We start from the raw sequence: 14855 nt of genomic DNA on the forward strand, positions 1-14855 counted from the left end.
CCCCTCAGAATCCAATATATTTCAATAATCACCGAGGGACTGACACTGAGAGGTGCATAAATAACGCATACGAATGAAGAACACAAATTGCTGTGTATCCTGCAGGTACAGGAGGCAGTGAGAAGAGACAGCAAAGGGAGAGAGAGAGAGACGGAGAGAAAGAGAAAGAAGGCAAGGAGCAGTGATTCAGCTTCTTTCAACTTCCAAGCTCTGCACATTCAAATTAGGAGTCCCTCTACTGCTCATGAACACTGCTGGTCTACCATTGCATCTTCCACTTCAAATGTAATGGTTAGCACTGCTAGGGACCCAGGTTCAATTCCAGTCTCAGGTCCCCGTCTGTGTGGAGTTTGCACGTTCTCCCTGTGTCTGCATAGGTTTCCTCCTGGTGCTCCAGTTTCCTCCCCCACTCTAAAGATAAAGTTTATTTATTAGTGTCATTTGTAAGGCGTACATTAACACTGCAATGAAGTTACTGTAAAATTCCCTGAGTGTCCATAGTCCGGCACCTATTCGGGTCAATGCACCTAACCCGCACATCTTTTAGAACGAGAGAGGAAACCGGAACATCCGGAGGAAACCCACACAGACACAGAGAAAATGTGCAAACTCCGCAGAAATTTCACAGCAACTTCATTGCAATGTTAATGTAAGCCTTACTTGTGACTAATAAATAAACTTTTACTTTATTGACTGTGGCCCAAGCCGGGAATCGATCCCAGGTCCCTGGCGCTGTGAGGCAGCAGTGCTAACCACTGTGCTGCCCCTGGTTAGGTGCATTGACCATGCTAAATTGCCGATTAGTGTCAGGGGGATTAGCAGGGTAAACATGTGGCATTACGGGAATAGGGCCAGTTGGGACTGTGGGCAGTACAGACTCGAAGGGCTGCGATGGCTTCCTTCTGTAGTTCTATAATTCTTTGTGGTGCCAAAGAGAATTGTAGAATCCTGATAGTCCAGAAAGAGGCCAGTTGGCCCATTCAGCCTATACTGACCACAATCCCACCTGGGTCCTATTCCCATAACCCCACATATTTACCTTGCTAATCCCCCTGACACCACGAGATAATTGAGCATGGCCAGTCAATCTAACCTAACATTTTTGGACTGTGGGAGGAAGCCAGGAGGGAACCCATGCAGACATGGGGAGAACATGCAGGCTCCGCACAGACAGTGACCCCAGCCCCAGGGATTGAACCCAGATCCCTGGCACTGTGAGGCAGCAGAGCTAACCACTGTGCCACCATGCTGCCCCTAGAGTGGGGGAGCTCTCTCATTAGAGGATAGCAGTTTCCCTCGATCTGCCCAACTAATCCTCTTAAACGCATCAATTAGATCACCCCTTATACAGGAGTGAATGTGAACCTCGAGGTAAATTTTCCGGTTCCTCCCACGACGGGAATTATCATGGGCGGGATTGGAAACTTTGACAGACAACAGACATCAGAACGTCTGTTGACCTTGGACGGGAATTTCCGATCTCAGGGCAAGTGGGACTGGGACTGGGAAATCCTGCCCCTAGTCTTCATAAGTTAACCCTTTTAGCCCCGGTGTCCCCCTCCCCCCACCGCCAAGGAAAACATGCCTTTCCTGAGGTACGGTATCCCAAAATTGAACCCAGTATTCTAGATGCAATGTCAACACAGTTTTGTACAACTCTAGCATCTGAGGTCACATGCCAACCGACACAAGAACAGCTTCTTCCCGGCTGCCACCAGACTTTTAAATGGACCTGACTTGCACAAAGTTGATCCACACCCGAGCTGTGACTGTAACACTACATTCCGTACCCTCTCCTTTCCTTCTCCTCCTATGTACTCTATGAACAGTATGCTTTGTCTGTATGGTGCGCAAGAAACAATACTTTTCACTGTATAATAATATATGTGACAATAAATCAAATCGAAAGGATGGAATGTGGATGGGAAAGGATTAGAGGGATATGAGCCAAAGATGGGTAACTGGGTCTAGCTGGGAGGGCACCGGTTGGGCTAAAGGACCTGTTTCCATGCTTTATTGCTCTCTATCTCTATGGCTTCCACGGCTCTGGCCCAGCTCCTGAAGATAGAGGCCATCATTCAAACAGCCATTTTGATATTTTTAAGCTCTGGGAGTAGGGATTGTTAATGGCCATGGCTGGAGGCCCAGCCTCATGTGCGCCGCTGGTTGAGAAAAGAAGATAAAAGTGACTAAGAAGTGCGAGGACTTTATCCCAAGTCCAGTTCTCCCAACAGGAAATCCTTCATAAATAATGAATTGCTGAAGCCGTTCAAAATGAAGAGGGATCTTGATGGGAGGGGAGATGAAGAGAACCACTGGCAGGAGAGTTGGTAACCAGACCCAGATTGTAGATGGCTGACATTAATTCCACTTAGACAATGTGAGTTTTGGTTTTAACGCAGTGAGTAAATGCCTTGTCTGAAATGTTGGTTCAACAGCCAGAAACACATTCAACAGGAACTTGCGATGGGGGATTGGATCAATATTTAAAAAGGCAACCTTTACAGGGCTGGGGAAAAAAGCAAGGGTGTGAGACTATAGAAGCCCTACTGTGCACAGAGGCCATGTGGCCCAACAAGTCTGTACTGACTTTCTAAAAATAAAATCTTACCCAGGCCCATCCTTGCTCTATCCCCTCAATCCTGCACATTTCCCATGGCCAGTCCACCTAACTCGCACACGTTTGGACGCAAGAGCTAATTTAGCATGGCCAGTCCACCTAACCTGCACATCTTTGGACACTAAGGGGCAATTTAGCATGGCCAATCCACTTAACGTTCACATGTTTGGAGACTACGGGCCAATTTAGCATGGGTAATCCACCTAACCTGCACATCTTTGGACAATAATGGAAAGTTTAGCATAGCCATTCCAGCTAATCTGCACATCTTTGGATACTAAGGAACAATTTAGCATGGCTAATCCCCCTAAACTGCACATCTTTAGATTGTGGGGGAAGAAACCGGAGCATCCAGAAGAAACCCATGCAGACGTGGGGAGAACGTGCAAACTCCCCACAGACAGTGACCCAAGGCTCTAATTGAACCCAGGTCCCTGGTATTGTAAGGCGGGAATGCTAAGCACTGTGCTGCCTGGATAATTGGATAATTCTTTCTAAGGGCTGGCACAGGCGGATGGGTGAAATGGACACGTCTTCTTCTGTGAAGAAGGGGAGTCAAGGGGAGCTGAAAGGACTATTGCTGTGTTGGCAGATAAGAGTTTAGCATCTCTGTAACAGACCTCTCTGCCTGTTTCTTTCACAGGGAGGCTACACCAGTTAATAGTGGCGTGGAAATGTTGGACGTTGGAATGCTAAACCGAGGGCTCGCCCAGTAATACCCATCAGCAATCACTTACAACCTTTAACTGCAATTAAATTGAAAACAATTACTCCAGCTGTTAAAAGGTAGCTGAGGGAATGGCCCAGACTCACTGACCTTGTGCTGGACGGGGAATGACAACTGGTGATCCTCATTCATCACTCGTAATCGGTCGCCACATCCATTAGCAGAAAGCCTATTGCTGATAAACGTTATCAAACACTCATGGGTGGGGGAGTCAGTTGGGACCCCCACCATAAACCAACTGGCCTCTCACCCCGTCCATATTAAACAATGCACAAGCATTGTAAACAAAACAGTAAGTTCATGGGGGGGGGGTGGGGGGCACTGCTAAAAGCAACAACTGGAAACGCAAACATGCACCCTGCCCACCCTGGGGCTCCCCACCCCTGCAGCCTTGTTCATATCTCTGAGCGATGGGGTCAGCTGTTAACATCTGTAAATGATGCAAGTAACATCAGGCTCTGACATACACTGGCAGCCCCAGAGGGAGCGTCTGTGCATAACATGTGAAAGCCATGCCTACTTCTTGCTGCTACTCAGTGCTCCCAGCGACAGCGACGAGGGACCCAGCACAATATATAAGCTGACAGCTTCTATAATCTACCATTCTAACCAAGCCAGAGCTCGTTCCGTCCCTCCGGGGGGCAGGGAGAGGGTGCGGAATCAAACCTCCCCAGGCAAAGCCCATCTCATCCCAATGCCTCTTCTGTTTTAAATCATAAGCAAAATCCTCAGACCCCACTTATCCCAAAGTAAATCCTCTCCACTGCAAATCAGCAGATAAATGTCACAGACTGCGTTCGGTACAAATACAAGCAAGCAGAAAACTCCCTGCAATTTTCAGAGCAGAAATCCTTGCTCGCAACAACTGGGAACTTATTCAAATGATCAGCAAGGCATCAGCTCAGCAAAACAGCAGTATTCAGCATGCAGATTTCTATCTGATTAAGCTGAGTTGCACATTATATCAGTACCTGTGGACTGATCTGCTATCCTACTTGTTGATGATGTCTCAGATTCCTCTGTCTCTTTTGCCACCTCTCGCCTCCATTCTCAGACTCCCTCTCAGTCAAAGACCTGCACCTGATTCTCCCTCAGCCTCTGCTCCAGCATTGGACAACCACCTCCCCCACCCTCTCTGCCTCCCAGCCAATGGAAAGTAGGTCCTGCTCATGATTGGCACCTTGTTGTGCCCAGTGAGAGATGCGAAGGAACACTGGCAGCTCGCATTTTATTAGTAAATCCATCCCATTTGCAGACTGCCGCATAGGTTTCTGTTAAGTGTCTCTCCCTCCCTCTTCCTGTCCTGCCATTGTGGTTCTTTTTCCCTTTCTGGGAGACACCAGAAGTTATCGGTGACATCAGGGACTTACCACAAAAGCGGGCATAGAATCACAGGATCCCCACAGTACAGAAGGGTGCCATTCAGCCCATCAAGCCTGCGCTGACAACAATCCCACCCAGATCCCATCCCCATAACCCCATGTATTTACCCTAGCTAATCCCCCTGACACTAAGGGGCAATTTAGCATGGCCAATCCCCCTAACCTGGCACAGTAGTCACCACTGCTGCCTCACTGTGCAAGGGACCCAGGTTTGATTCCTGGCTCGGGTCACTGTGTGTGTGGAGGCTGCAAGTTCTCCCTGTGCCTGCGTGGGTTTCCTCCAGGTGCTCTGGTTTCCTCCCACAGTCCGAAAGACATGTGCATTGGCCATGCTAAATTCTCCTTCAGTGTATTCGAACAGGCGCACCAGAGTGTGGCGACGAGGGGATTTTCACTGTAACTTCATAGCAGTGTTAATGGAAACCTACTTGTGACACTAAAAAATAAACTTTGAACTTTATCCTGCGACACCAAGGGGCAAATTAGCTTAGCCTATCCACCTGGCCTCCACATGGTTGGACTCCAAGGGGTAATTTATTGTGGCCAATCCACCTCACATGCACATCTTTAGACACTAAGGGATAATTTAGCATGGCCAATCCACCTAATCTGCACATTTTTGGAACCTAAGAGGCAATTTAGCATGGCCAATCCACCTAAACATGTGTGGATTAGGTTGATTGGCCATACTAAATTAACCCTAGTATCAGAGGGTTAATAGGGTAAATATGTGGGTTACAGGAATAGGGCTTGGGTGGGATTGAGGTTGGTGCAGACTCGATGGACTGAATGACTTCCTTCTGCACTGTAGGGATTCTATGCTTCTAACCTGCACATCTTTGGACACTAAGGGTCAATTTAGTATGGCCAATCCACCTAACCGACACATCTTTGGACACTATGGGTCAATTTTGGCCAATCCACCTAACCAGGATATTCTTTAGGAAACCAGAGCACCCGGAGGAAACCCACACAGACATGGGGGGAAGGTGCAAACTCCACACACAGACAGCGACCCAAGCCGGGAATTGAACCTGGGACCCTGGTGCCGTGAGGAAGCAGCGCTAACCACTGTGCCACCATGCTGCCATCATTGCCATCTTGGTAGCCACACTTCAAAGACTGGCATGGTTTTTATTTATCGCTGTTCCCCCAAATCAAAGTTTGCTGCCGGTTTGGGGAAGCTTCAGTATAAAAAAAGGAACAAAGTTAATGAATTATCCTGGATCAGAGCAAAACCCGTGATGAAGACAAACTTAGTGTCGGATGCTGGAATTTGAAAAGGGCAAAAATGAAAAATGCTGGAAAATCTCAGCATATCTGACAGCATCTGTGGAGAGAGAATAGAGCTAATGCTTTGAGTCAGGATAACTCTTCGCCAGAGAAGACCATTCTGTCCATCCTGGCTCTGCTGGCCCTTTTGAAAGAGCTGCTTAAATAGCTTCAAGACACTAATCTTTTCCCCGATAGTTCCACAATGTTTCTGGTAAATTCTATTCTCCTTCCCATCACGTCAACACTTGCAGTATCATCAGAGAACCTAAGCAAAACTCCCCGCAGCCCAACAACCCCAATTCATCTACTTTGGAAATAAATCCCACAATCCCAACTGCACAAAGTGAAGCTTGTCCCCCATTAAGTTAAGGAGCTCACAGCAGTTATAAGAGATGGTCTCATTATTGAAAGAACAAGTAAGGTGCGCACTCACGTAGCGCTGTTAACAATCCCACAATGACCCAGAATGCTTGCCAGACTACTGATACTTTTGAAGGGTGAGTCACTCTTGTAGAAATATTAGTAACCAGTTTGGGCCGGAACCTGTTTTACTAGACCATAAGACCATAAGCTATCGGAGCAGAATTAGGCCATTCGGCCCATCGAGACAAACAATAAAGTGAATAGCATAAATATATTTAAGGGGACATGCAGGTAAATACATGAGGAAGAAATAGTAAGTTATGCTGATTGGCATGGATGAAGACCATAAGACTATAAGATATTAGAGGAGAATTCGGCCATTCGGCCCATCAAGTCTGCTCCACAATTCAATCATAGTTGACAAGTTTCTCAATCCCATTCCCCTACCCTTTCCCTGTAACTCTTGATCCCCTTACCAATCAAGAACCTATCTATCTCTGTCTTAAAGACACTCAATGACTTGGCCTCCACAGCCCTCTGCGGCAATGAGTTCCACAGATTCACCACTCTCTTGCTGAAGAAATCCCTCCTCATCTCAGTTCGAAAGGGTTGTCCCTTTACTGTGAGGCTGTGCCCTCGGAGCCTACTCTCTCCTGCCTATGGAAACATCTTCCCCATGTCGACTCTGACCAGGTTTTTCAGTATTCTGTAAGTTTCAATGAGATTCCGCCCCCACCCCCCCATCCTTCTAAACTCCATTGAGTACAGTCCTAGTGTCCTCAGACACGCCTCATACGTCAAGATTTTCATTCCCAGATGGAATGATTTTATATCAGCAGGGGGAAAAATATCAGCCCGGATACCACCCAGAATCCCCTCCTTTGCACACTGCTGTAACTTTTACATTGACCCTCGGGGCTTTGTACTCCAGGCTTCATCTGAGAGATGGAGGGAATAGAAGAAGAAACAAGATGAGGGTGTACGTTATGAATGGCAGGACACTGGGTAGCTCAGAGGATCACAGGGATCTTGGGGTACTTATTCATAGATCCCTGAAGGTGGCAGAGCAGGTGAAGACGGTAGCTAAGAAGGCATAAGGGACATTTGCTTTTATCAAGCATGGCATCAAGTATAAGAGCAAGGAGGTAATGTAGGAGTTGTACAGTGTGTTGGTCAGGCCACAGCTGGAGCACTGTCTGTTCACCACACTAGAGGGGGTGCAGAGGAAGTTCACCAGGATGTTGCCCGGGGTGGAGCATTTGAGCTATAAGGAGCAAATAGATAGGCTTGGATTGTTTTCTCTAGAGCAGAGAAGACTGGGAGGGAATAGGGGGTGAGCATGATTGAGGTATATAAGATTATGGAGGTATGGACTGGGTGAGGAGGGAACAGCTGATTCTCCTTGGTTGAGGGGGTCAGAGCAGAAGGAGGCCATTTGGCCCATTGAGTATACACCGACCGCAATCTCATCCAGGCCCTATTCCTGTAACCCCACACATTTAACCTGCTAACCCCCCTGACCCTAGGGTCAATTTAACATGGGCAATCAACTTAACCCGCACATCTTTGGGGGTATAGTTTTAGAGTAAGGGGCTGGAGATTCAGAGGGAATGTAAGAAAATTGTTTTCATTCCGAGGGTATCGGGAACCTGGAATGCTCTGCCTGGGAAGGTAGTGGAGGCCGGAAACCTTACAACCTTTAAAAGTATTTGAATGAGCACTTAAAGTATCATAACAGTCACCTCTGACCGTGCAGCACTCCCTCAGTGCTGTACTGCAGCATTAGCCTAGTGTTCAGCTTTGTGAAGTGGGCATAAAGCCACAACTATCTTGGCACAAGGTGCGACCAACTGATCCACAGTTCGCACTATGCAAAGCACTAAAGGGATGTGCACTTTCCCCAGAATATCTCAATTCTGATTCTTCAATGCAGTTCACCCACCACCTTCTCAAGGGACAACTATTTATGTTATTTATTTATTAGTGTCACAAGTGAGGCTTACACTAACGCTGCAATGAAGTTACTGTGAAAATCCCCTAGTCACCCCACTCCAGCGCCTGTTTGGGTACACTGAGGGAGAATTTAGCATGGCCAATGCACCTAACCAGCATGTCTTTCAAACTATGGGAGGAAACCGGAGCACCCGGAGGAAATCCACACAGGCATGGGGAGAACGTACGAACTCCACACAGACAATGACTCAAAGCTGGAATTGAACCCGGGTCCCTGGCGCTGCGAGGCAGCAACGCTAACCACTGTGCCACTGTGCTGCCTCCATGTTGTTAGGATAGTTAATAAATGCTGGCCTTGCCAGAGACAGCCACATACTGTAAAATGCTTTTTTTAAATTCGAGAATTAGAGGCTAGACTTTTAATATATGTTTCTCACAGTCCCATATCGATTATCTTTTTCAGTTTATATCTACCTTCCCCTCAAAACCACCTGGAGGAAAAATTGTCCTGATCCACAATGGCTGAACTTGCTGAGTCATAGGACATAGAAACAGGCCCTTCGGCCCATCATCCATGTCAACCAGGTTTCCTAAACTGAACTTGTCCCATTTGCCTGCATTAGGCCCATATCCCTCTAAACCTTTCCCATCCATGTACCTGTCCAAATAGAAAGAAGAGAGTGCAAAATCTGGTGTTACAATATAGCTGGGGTGTAGAGAAAGATCAACTTAATATAAGGTAGGTCCATTCAAAAGTCTGATGGCAGCAAGGAAGAAGCTATTCTTGAGTCGGTTGGTACGTAATCTCAGACATGTACTCTATGAACTCCTGTACGTACTCTATTGCTGGAATTTTACCACCTTGCTTGCCCAAGGCTCGCAAGATCTCACCCGAGGCCAATGGGGAATACACGTGATCTCAGACTTTTGTAGCTTTTTCCCAACGGAAGAGGGTGGAAGCACTGACAGATTAACCATTAGGCTGAGTAGGCTTAAGCGTAGGGACCCAGAAATGAGGGGGGCCTGAGAGCAAAGAAAAATTGGTTTAAGAGTGAATAAATTTTCATAACCATATCCCGTGAGTGAATTAATATAACAAATACCTATAAATAGAGGAACTTCACCCCCAGACTTGTACTACATGCAAATAACTACAAAATAAATGCAACAAAGAGGTGGTAGTTAATCCGCCACTGCATGTAGTACATTATACATAGTACAACCATATAAGTTATCTAATGTCATTTAATGTCACTTTATTTTATTCAATGAAGGGTGGGGTGGGGGCAGGGGGCAAGGTCAGGGGACCTTACTAAAGCTCAGCCTAAGGGTCTGGGTGATAGTTAATCTGCCACTGGGCGGAAGAGAGAATGTCCAGGGTGCGTGGGGTCCTTAAATAAGCTGGCCGCTTTTCTGAGGCAGCGGTTGGTGTAGACAGAGTCAATGGATGGGAGGCTGGTTTGCGTGATGGACAGGCCTACCATACATAACGCCAATCCTTCTCTACACCCTAACTAGAACTATATGACCACCGACGCCTCTACTTTCTCAGGAGACTAAGGAAATTTGGCATGTCTGCTCACCAACTTTTACAGATGCATCATGGTTGTATCACAGCTTTGTATGGCTCCTGCTCTGACTGCAGGAAACAGTGTAGTCCAGTCCATCACGCACCCTCTCCTTTCCTTCTCCCCCACATACTCTATGAACTCCCCTATGTACTCTATTGCTGGAATTTTACCACCTCGCCCGCCCGAGACTCAAAAGATTCTGCCTGAGGCCAGCAGAGAATGCCCTTCTGCAATCCTCACCCGCCTCAATATAATCCCGGCAAATGTTTGCATAGTGAGCAAGTAACAATACTTTTTATTGTATCCCAATACACGAGACAATAATTAATCAAATCAATTTCCTTCTTCATGATATATGATCAGAAATCTCCTCCAATTTAATTGCGATCTTCCATACTGTTTCTGGACAAGCTGACAGAGTCATGCCGAGTTTCTACTGCTGTTACAGAATAAATCGCTTCATGGCCTGTGGAAGACAGACATCACAAATTCACAATCCGGATACTCCAGCTTCCTCCCACAGTCCGAAAGATGTGCTGGTTCATAGAAACCCTAACGTGCTGAAGGAGGCCATTTGGCCCATTGAGCCTGCACCAACAACAATCCCCTCCCCTCCCCCGTGACCTATCCCCACAACCCCACACATTTATCCTGTGAATCCCTCTAACCTACACATCCTGGGACGCTAGGGATCAATTTAGCAATCCACCTAACCCACCCATCCTTAGACTGTGGGAGGAAACCGGAACACCTGGAGGAAACTGATGTAGGCACTGGGGAGAACGTGTAAACTCTACACAGACAGTGACCCAAGCCAGAAATTGAAACCGGGTCCTTGGCGCTGTGAGGTAGCAGTGCTAACCACTGTGCCACCATGCCATCCTTTAACCAATGCCATGCACTGGCCATATTAAATTCTCCCTCTGTGTACCCGAACAGGCGCCGGAGTGTGGCAACTATGGGATTTTCACAGTAACTTCATTGCGGTATTAATGTAAGCCTACTTGTGACACTAAAATAAGGTTGCCTCTCATTCTTCTAAATTATGTGTGTGTGTGTGTGTGTGTGTATGTGTGTGTGGGTGTGTGTGTGTGTGAGGGGTGTGTGTGGGTGTGTGTGTGTGTGAGGGGTGTGTGTGGGTGTGTCTGTGTGTGTGGGTGTGTGTGTGGGTGGGTGTGTGTGTGTGTGAGGGGTGTGGGTGGGTGTGAGGGGTGTGTGTGGGTGTGTCTGTGTGTGTGGGTGTGTGTGTGTGGGTGGGTGTGTGTGTGTGTGTGTGTGTGTGTGTGTTTTACTGACTCAGAAGCAAGAGTGGCAGCAATAAACCACTACACTTCATGGTGTTAACATTAATAACCTCGATGTGCTGGGCTGCCTGTTGTTTCAGCGTGTCTGTACTGCACACTTCCATCCCAGATTTAAGGAAAATGAATTATTTTTAAGTCTTGACTAATGATCTCAGAGTAAAACCGGTGACATCGCATGACCTCATGTCATGCTCCTCTCCGGCAGTGCTATGCTAAAATTACCTAAGAACTCATCGAGCGAGACACATTAATGAGGAAGCACAGATCCCAGAGGCACACTTACTTTCCACGTTCCCACTCAGCCTCTTGTCAAGCTGATTTTTGAATTTGACATTAACAAGCATCGTCTCTTGGCTTGGCACTCAATAATAAAACATTAAATTTTAATAAAGGTGTTTAACATTAAAGTGTTTCGATGGAGCAGGTAACAAGAAACCTTTCCCTCCAACAAGAATCTCATTGATAGGAAATCGAGTGAAGACAGTTGGCAAACTAACGAATGGGCTGAGTTTTTGTTTTATATGAGGTAAGTTGTGATGAAGTGATGTACTTATTGCCACAAGTAGGCTTACATTAACACTGCAATGAAGTTACTGTGAAAATCCCCTAGTCGTCACACTCCGGCGCCTGTTCGGGTACGCTGAGGGAGAATTTAGCACAGCCAATGCACCTAATCAGCACATCTTTGGACTGTGAGAAGGAGCCGGAGCACCTGGAGGAAACCCGCTCAGACATGGGAGAACGTGCAGACTCTGCACAGACGATGACCCAAGCTGGGAATCGAACCCGGGTCTCTGGCGCTATGAGGCAGCAGTGCTAACCACTGTGCCACAATGGTGCCTCCATGATATATGTTGCCTGAAAGGACAGTGGGAGCAGATTCAATCACTTCAATTAACTTTCGAAGGGGTTGATGTGACAGGAGAGGTTTCTAAGATTATGGGGGATTAGCTGGATAGCTCTTTCAGAGGTCTGATCCTCTGATCCTCACAGACACCAAGGCCCTTCCAATGGGATTCCATCCTAAGATCGCCATGAAGGTAATTAGGCTACTGATGCACCCTAGAATCACACGATCCCTACAGTACTGAAGGAGGTCATTCAGCCCAACACCTGCACCAACTCACTGACAGAGCATCTCACCCAGACACGATCCCAGTAACCCCACATATTTACCCTGCTAATGCCCCTGACATACACCTCTTGGGACACTAGTCAAAGAGCCATAGAGCAATACAACATGGAAACAGGCCCTTCAGTCCAACCAGTCCATGCCGACCACAGTGTCCTCCCAGCTAGTCCCAATTGCCCACGTTTGCTCCATAGCCTCTAATCCTTCCCCATCCATGTACTTATCCAAATGCCTTTTAAAATGTTGCTATTGTACCTGCCTGAACCATTTTCTCTGGCAGCTCATTCCATATATGCACCATCCAACATGTGAAGAAGTTGCCCCTCGGGTCATTATTGAATGTATTCAAGAGGCAGCTGGATATAGCACTTGGAACGAACAGGACCAAAGGTTATGGGGAGAAAGTAGGATTAGGCTATTGAGTTGGACGATTGGCCATGATCGCGATGAATGGTGGAGCAGGCTCGAAGGGCTGAATGGCCTCCTCCTGCTCCTATCTTCTATGTTCTGTATAACTCTTTCCCTTCTCACCTTAAATCTACGCCCTCTAGTTTTCCTGGGAAAAAGACTATGTCCTATCTATGCCCCTCATGATTTTATATACCTCAAGAAGGTCACCCCTCATTCTCCTACATTTCAAGAAATAAAGTCTTAACCTGGCTAACCTCCCCCTATAACTCAGGCCCACTAGTCCTGGCAACACCATGAAGGGACAATTTAGCATGGCCAATGCACCTAACCCACACATCTTTCATGGGAGGAAACTGGAGCACCACGCAGACACCGGGAGAATGTGCAAACTGCACACGAGAGTGACCTGAGGCCAGAATTGAACTCTGGCCCCTGATGCTGTGAGGCAACAGTGCTAAACCACTGTGCCACCATGTCGCCTCATGAATCCTATGAATAAATGAAAAAAGATATACCAAGGAAAATAATATTGAATCAGGCAAAGTGACTCACCAAGGTTAGCAGAAGCAAAATAGCAGTAATGAAGAAAAGAGGATTTGAGTATAGGAGTAAGGATGTCTTGCTGCAATTATACAAAGCCTTGATGAGGCCACACCTTGAGTATTGTGTGCAGTTTTGGTCTCCTAGTTTGATGAAGGACATTCTTGCTATTGAAGGAGTCCAGCGAAGGTTCATCAGACTGATTCCTGTCTTGGCAGGACTGATGTATGAAGTGAGGGTGGATTGACTGGGCTTGTATTCACTGGAATTTAGGAGAATGAGAGGGGATCTCATAGAAACATTTAAAATCCTGATGGGACTGGGCGGGCTAGATGCGGGAAGAATGTTCCCGATGTTGGGAAAGTGCAGAACTAGGGGCAGTTTAAGAATAAAGGGTAAGCCATTCAGGACTGAGATGAGGCAGAGAGTTGTGAACTTGTGGAATTCTGTACCACAGCAAGCTGTTGGGGCCAGTTTGTTAGATGTGTTCAAGAGGGAGCTAGACATGAGCCTTGTGGTTAAAGGGATCAAGGGGATGTGGAGAGAAAGTGGGAGAAGGATACTGAAAGTGCATGATCAGCTATGATCATATTGAATGGTGATACAGGCTGGAAGACCGAATGGTCTATACCTGCACCTATTTTCTATGTTTTTAAAACAATGATACAGAGGAACAAAGGAACAGGAGTAGGCCATTCAACCCCTTGAGTCAATAAGATCATGGCTGATCTGTGGCCTAACTCCATGTCACTCCAAGAAATGATTAATCAGCAGGGTCATTTATCCCTATAAACTTCCAAAGTGCTCGATTCAGAAACTGTTCCTTTAGTTCGACAAATTGTGCATGTCATTTCACTCTACAAGAAAGGTGTCAGAGAGAAGACAACATTCAGCTTTGTCATCCATTGTTGGGAAATTGCTGGAGTCTATAATTAAGGGTAGGGCAACTAACTTTGGGGGAGGCAATGGCCTAATGGTATCATCACTAGACTATTAATCTTGAAATTCAGCTAATGATCTGGGGACCTGGGTTCGAATCCTGTCACGACAGGTGGTGGAATTTGAACTAAATTAATAAAAAATATTTAGAATTAAGAATCTACATTGTGGATTGTCGGGGAAACCCATCTGGTTCACTAATGTCCTTTAGGGAAGGAAATCTGTTGTCCTTACCCAGTCTGGTCTACATGTGGCTCCAGAGCCACAGCAATGTGGTTGACTCTCAACTGCCCTTGGCAACTAGGGATGGGCAATAAATGCTGGCCCAGCCAGTGATGCCCATGTCATATGAATTAATAAAAAAGCTAACAGAACAGTTTGTATTTTTTCAGGTGAGCAAAGAGTGGATTGTACAAGGGTGGGTGTCAAATCTAAATTGATTTTGTTGAAATGATAATAACTGTGGGCAGGCTGGTGGGTGAATGTGCATGGATGTTAGTTATATGGATGTTTAATAACATCCATCATCAGAGACTTAAGTATAATTGAAGTGCACAGAATTAAAGGCATCGTATCGACCTGGGTAGGAAGTTGGCTGAACAGCAGGAGACAGAAAGTAGGGATAATTTAAAGTTTAA

General features: G+C 46.5%; 1 protein-coding gene across 2 annotated transcripts in view; it reads right to left on the minus strand.

Moving 5' to 3' along the window:
• The window catches only part of lrrc3 (leucine rich repeat containing 3), a 77162-nt gene that overhangs the window by 25184 nt on the left and 37123 nt on the right, over positions 1 to 14855 (minus strand). The window contains exon 1 of one of the 2 annotated variants that reach the window (XM_080198186.1): positions 4319 to 4400. The exons of the other annotated variant lie outside the window; for it this stretch is intronic. The gene's annotated coding sequence lies outside the window, so the exon portion shown is untranslated. Of the gene's footprint in view, positions 1 to 4318; positions 4401 to 14855 lie in introns of those variants that run through there. 2 annotated transcript variants of the gene reach the window in all.

This window comes from Carcharhinus amblyrhynchos, chromosome 11 (assembly GCF_965287045.1).
Source record: "Carcharhinus amblyrhynchos chromosome 11, sCarAmb.v2.hapA, whole genome shotgun sequence".
NCBI lineage: Eukaryota > Metazoa > Chordata > Chondrichthyes > Carcharhiniformes > Carcharhinidae > Carcharhinus > Carcharhinus amblyrhynchos.